Genomic DNA, 5764 nt, shown 5'->3' with positions numbered 1-5764 from the left:
GCCAGTTATACAAGCACTTCAAGAGCTTGTTGAAGTACAGGTGTTTGATTTGGACCGGTTCAGACTGGATCACCATCCAGCACGGACCCACACTGAAACAGTCCAGATCACGTTTATAAAGCAGCATTTGTGAGTGGTGTTACCTCCGCGGCTCAGTCTGAATGAGCCATTGAGACGGCTGGAAACTGTAAGTACAGTGGTACCATCACTCGCTCTCAATGCAGGCTCTGTCCACACGCTCTCAAACACACAACACGCCAGATACACACGCACAGGTTCACATTCGAAACAATCAACTAGTTCAAAGGTTGACTTCTATAATCAATACAGATATCTAGAGAGCAATGGCAAAATGTAAGCATGCAGGTACACAAAAAAATTTCATATTTTTTTATTTTGATTGTTTTTATTTTAAAATGTATGTATTATTCAAATTTTTACAGTTTTAGGATTTAATTCGTTTTATTTTGTTTTCATTTTAAAATTATTTATTACATATATTTTAGGATTTATTTCATTTTAGCATTTCATTTTCATTGCTTTTATTTTAAAATTATTTATTATTTTCATTTTTACATGTAAGATACAGTTAATTTGGTGTTTTATTTTAAAATTATGTTTTTAATTTGTATGTTTAATTGATTTTTAATATTTTATTTCAATTTATTTGTATTTTTTATTTTTGTCTTTAAATTATATTTTAATTTTGCATTTTTATTATTATTTTTTTTTAAAGTGTTTTATTTGGATTGCTGATTAATTCATTAATTATTAGCTTGTCATCAACTTTTTGAACCCGCTGCAATTCTCTCATATTTTAGCTGATATATTGTTCTGTCACTACATACTACCAGTATATAAACAGCCAGCTCTATAGTAGCTACTTTATTGCTACTTTCAATACATCAATATAAAAAGACAGGAACATAGGTCAGGAAAACACAATTCTATTAAATCATCCATAGACAAAAAAAAAAAAAAAATAGTTTGAAGACATTTTGCTGAAACGTGCAAGTAATTTTTCAAACCTGATGAAAATGCATACGTGTATTGCTTCATGTGACCTGCTGAGCTAAAAAAAAAAAAGTTGCAATGACCAATGCAGATACCGATATCTAGAGAAAAACTAGAGAGAAAAAAATACTGTGCACATAACACAATTTCAATAAAGAAAATGAGATGCACAAAAAATGCTGTAATGCAACACTTATTTTACACATTATTTCCACTGCTTTTTACTATTTTACACTACTTTTGATCGGTTAATTGATGCCGATATTCTCTAAATTGTCAAATATCGGTCTGACTGACACCCATCACTAGTTAGGAAGACAATGTTGCCCTAAACACACTTAGACGTCTGTTCCTGCCCAGAGGAAAAAGGCGTTTTCCTCTTAAACCCTGAGGGACGATACAAGGTAGCAACATCCTGCTAAACCAATCTCAGTTAAATGCTTTGCAACCACACACACACACACACACATATACGACTGAGCTTCCTGTCACAGCTGCTGAAATCACAGGCCGTCTTCCTGCGCAGCTAAAACAACAGGATTGCACACCATCAGATAGATGCATTATGAGGAGAAATCTTGCGGTTATATGTTACAGAATGATTAATGATCTAATCACACAGTGCAAGTTGAGCCGAGCTATCAGGTTCACTCCAAATAATGTACAAAACGCCTTTTATGTGAGCCAGAAGTTGTATCCACACGGGTAAATCTCTTGTGATGACAATGCAGTGGTCGCAAACTAAACATAATGACGAGTGATGTCAGCCGTAATTCACTCAAACGCTGTGATCTCACAGTCTGGCGGCTGTCGCCCAGCACCGGCTCTAAAAATACCCCAGCCCTGCGCACTGTCATTTCCACCGCCCCGAGACGCACAAAATACAGTATCGCTCGTACACAGAGCTGCCAGAACACAGCAGCAAATTACTGAGATTCCCCAGCACAATCAAGCTCTGTTTGCTCTCTGATCACATTCAAGGATGAGGATCTAACTGGTGCAATCATTAGTGTGATGGTATATATATATATATATATATATATACAGACACACACACATTTTTTTTTTCATTGTGCTTTCATATAATTTCCTACCATTCAATTACTCTACTCAGTATCAATATTGATTCTAACCATGGTCTATTGCAACCTTTTGAATCATAATACGTATCAAGATGTGACTTGTATCATTATATTAAAAACATTATTTTCAAATTAATGTCCAAATTATTATGTATAATTATGTGAAACCCTGTCCAAAAAGTGCTAATAATACAGCAATAACTCAATAAGCCTAAGGAAAGTCAACTGACTAAAAGGTTGCAATTAAAATTTTGATGCAAGTTTGAGCATTGTGTGGGATTTATACTTTTATTTTTCCAACTTTTATTGCATGAATAATCTGCCTGCAAAAAAATAGATAAACGAATAAATAATATAAATTAAAATGATGAAACAAAAATAAAATATATCAAAAATAAATCTGATATTACCATGGTACACCATCCAAAAATTATACAAATTCTCTACTATATGTATTAAAAATCATGTTCAAAAAATATCATTACGATGGTACATCTCCAAAAAACATATTATTACTCTAGTAGTACACACCCATAAAGCAAGGTAAATATTTTGTAAAATTGATCAAAACAAGGCACATCTCCAAAAAACACAGAATTACTATGGGGCATACCCATAAAGCATGTTAATTTTTTTTTTTTTTTATAAATCTTTTTTTTTTTTTTAAACCTGCTGAATTAATGCTTCTACTGTAAAATTACTCACACTGTGTATATCGAATATATTGTTTTATTTTCCCTTCATGTATTTTTCAAATCAATGCCAATGCTCTGCATACAATCCATTCATTACAATACAGCTATTTTTATCATTTATACTAAATCTATATTCTTATGCAATACTTGGTAATAACTTTTGTTGATTGAAATAGCTGAGCTTGTAGAATAACACAAACTGTCATCAAATCCTACTGCTGTTCACTTGATAAACACAATAGGTTTGTGCTGAAGTAGTGTAACATAAACTTTTGAAACTGACGTCAACATAAACCTCAAAAGTCAATATTAAGCTCGATTCGATCCAATGAACCCGACGCGCGATCAGTGCGCAAATATCGGATCCAAATCCATCAGATTTAGAGCAGTATTCCTCATGAACGCATGGCACGGTCGATCCAGCACAGGAATGCTCATTTTTACTGATTACAGTGACACTTTGTTTCTTTCTAACAGATGTGTGAAGGCATGAATGCGCGCTACTCACTCGATTATTGTGTGATCTTCTGTGGGGATATTCCAGAATGCGCTTTTCCCGTCTTCTCCAGTCGATTCTCTCTCATTCCAGCTTTTCATTCCCTCTCATTCCAACATGGCTGACGGGCAGAACCCAGCCCACTCCAGCAGCATCCAGCTCCACACACACACACAAACACACACATACACACTCCTCCCAGTCCCGAGTGAATGAACGCCGCTGGAGACGCGCACCAGACTTTGGCCACTGGCGCCGCCGGGGTAGTCCGATTCTTTTAGCGAATCGATTCGCTCGAACGGTCAAGTGAACTCTCTCGCCGATTCTATTCCATTCAAATGTCTACGATCATCTTAAAGGGTTAGTTCACCAAAATAAAAAAAATCTGTCATTAATTACTCACCCTCGTATGGAAGCCCGTTTCCGCCACAGTTGAGAAAAATGTGATTCTGTAAGTCATAATAATGAGAAACTTTCTCATAATTATGACTTAGCCTATTTTCTCATAATAATGAGAAAATTTCTCATAATAATGACTTAGGGTGTATTCGCAGCAGGAAAGCTCGCCAGTTCACTTGCTCTGGTCGGGACCAAATACAATGTTGATTTTTTTGTTTGTTTGGTGAGGTTCACTTTCACACTGACCTTTTTGCAAGTGAATCAAAAATTGTAAACAAATCCACACTTGTGCTAAGGTCATTCATTCACTGGACAGAAATTCTCAAGCAGGGGAATCATGGAGATCTTTCGTAGTGCAATTTTTATTCTTTTACTGATTTGCTGTTATGAGATATTAACGCACTATGAAGAAACGTATGAGCATCAAATGAGACAATGTCATAAGATGTTGAAATTTCGACTTGCCGAAAATAAAATCTATAGATATAAAATACTTAAAGCATATCAAAATGTTAGTTTAAACATTTAACCTAGATAAATGTACCCTATTACGCACATATCCAATCGTTTATGAGGAGAGTGGAAGCTGAAGCATTAAATACATTAAATAGACCATAATTGTTGCAAGAATAATACATCGTTCAGAACTGTAAAGGGTCTATTTTAATTTGTGTGCACTCACAACATCAACACGTTGTGCTTTTATAAAATAAAGAAACTAATAGGATGCGCTTGCCGTCCCGGTCTTGAACAGGAGTGCTTCACAAAAATGAACCGAAACTCAGTGAATATTTTCCTTACAGACATCTATAGAAAGCTTTAAATGACTAAAAAACGAAATCATTCATATACAAAACAAAAACTCTTTCATTATAATCCATAAAGATGCATTTCTTTCTAAAGAAGTGTCCAATGAGGAGATGGCGAGTAAGGATTTTTAACTTGATTTTTGTGACACTGACTCAGAAAACACTAGTTTATTAATAAATAATTCAAATATCTCCTTACTATTTCCCCCAGACACATTCATTGTAACTTTTGCTGGGGCTTTGCGGCAAGCTTTAGCCTATTTAGTGCGCTCGTCACATTGCTGTGCGCTATGATCACAAAAACTCATAATTTGCCCGAGTTTTTAAGCATTGAGGTTTAAAAACAAGCGATTTAAGATATTGAAATGCAAACAACAGCACTATATGCACAGCGTGAGCTGTGTGTTTCTGAGCGTGCTTTCTGCAGTTGGGTTGGATCGAGGCCGGTTCATATTCACACCTTAAACTAATCGTACCAGAGTTCGTTTGGAAGCGGACCGAGACCACCTCTTCAGCTGGGTCTCGGTGCGGTTGTTTGGTGCGCACCAAGAAGGGAAACGAACTCACGAACTTGAGTTCGTTTCAGTCGAACCAAACAAGACAGGTGTGAATACACCCTTAGTTTCTCGTAATAATAAGAAACTTTCTCGTAATAATAAGAAACTTTCTCGTAATAATGACTTAGTTTTTAGTAATAATAAGAAACTTTCTCATAATAATAAGAAACTTTCTCATAGTAATGACTTAGTTTCTAGTAATAATAAGAAACTTTCTCGTAATAATGACTTAGTTTCTAGTAATAATAAGGAACTTTCTCGTAATAATGACTTAGTTTTTAGTAATAATAAGAAACTTTCTCGTAATAATGACTTAGTTTCTAGTAATAATAAGGAACTTTCTCGTAATAATGACTTAGTTTTTAGTAATAATAAGAAACTTTCTCGTAATAATGAGAAACTTTCTCGTAATAATGAGAAACCTTCTCGTAATAATGACTTAGTTTCTAGTAATAATAAGAAACTTTCTAGTAATAATAAGAAACTTTCTCGTAATAATGACTTAGTTTCTAGTAATAATAAGAAACTTTCTCGGAATAATAAGAAACTTTCTCGTAATAATAAGAAACTTTCTCATAGTAATGACTTAGTTTCTAGTAATAATAAGAAACTTTCTCATAATAATAAGAAACTTTCTCGTAATAATGAGAAACTTTCTCATAGCAATGACTTAGTTTCTAGTAATAATAAGAAACTTTCTCGTAATAATGAG

At 34.4% G+C, this 5764-nt stretch overlaps 1 protein-coding gene across 1 annotated transcript in view; it reads right to left on the bottom strand.

The window, feature by feature from the left end:
* Positions 1-3501, bottom strand: part of LOC306885398 (focal adhesion kinase 1-like) — a gene marked incomplete at its 5' end in the record, with an annotated part of 90477 nt that extends 86976 nt beyond the window's left edge. Inside the window, one exon of the mRNA XM_079441869.1 lies at positions 3300-3501. The remainder of the gene's footprint in view (positions 1-3299) is intronic.
* Positions 3502-5764: the final 2263 nt, after the last annotated feature.

This window comes from Barbus barbus (assembly GCF_936440315.1).
Source record: "Barbus barbus genome assembly, chromosome: 19".
In the NCBI taxonomy this organism is placed as follows: Eukaryota; Metazoa; Chordata; class Actinopteri; order Cypriniformes; family Cyprinidae; genus Barbus; species Barbus barbus.
This window is presented reverse-complemented; position numbering and strand designations above follow the sequence as displayed.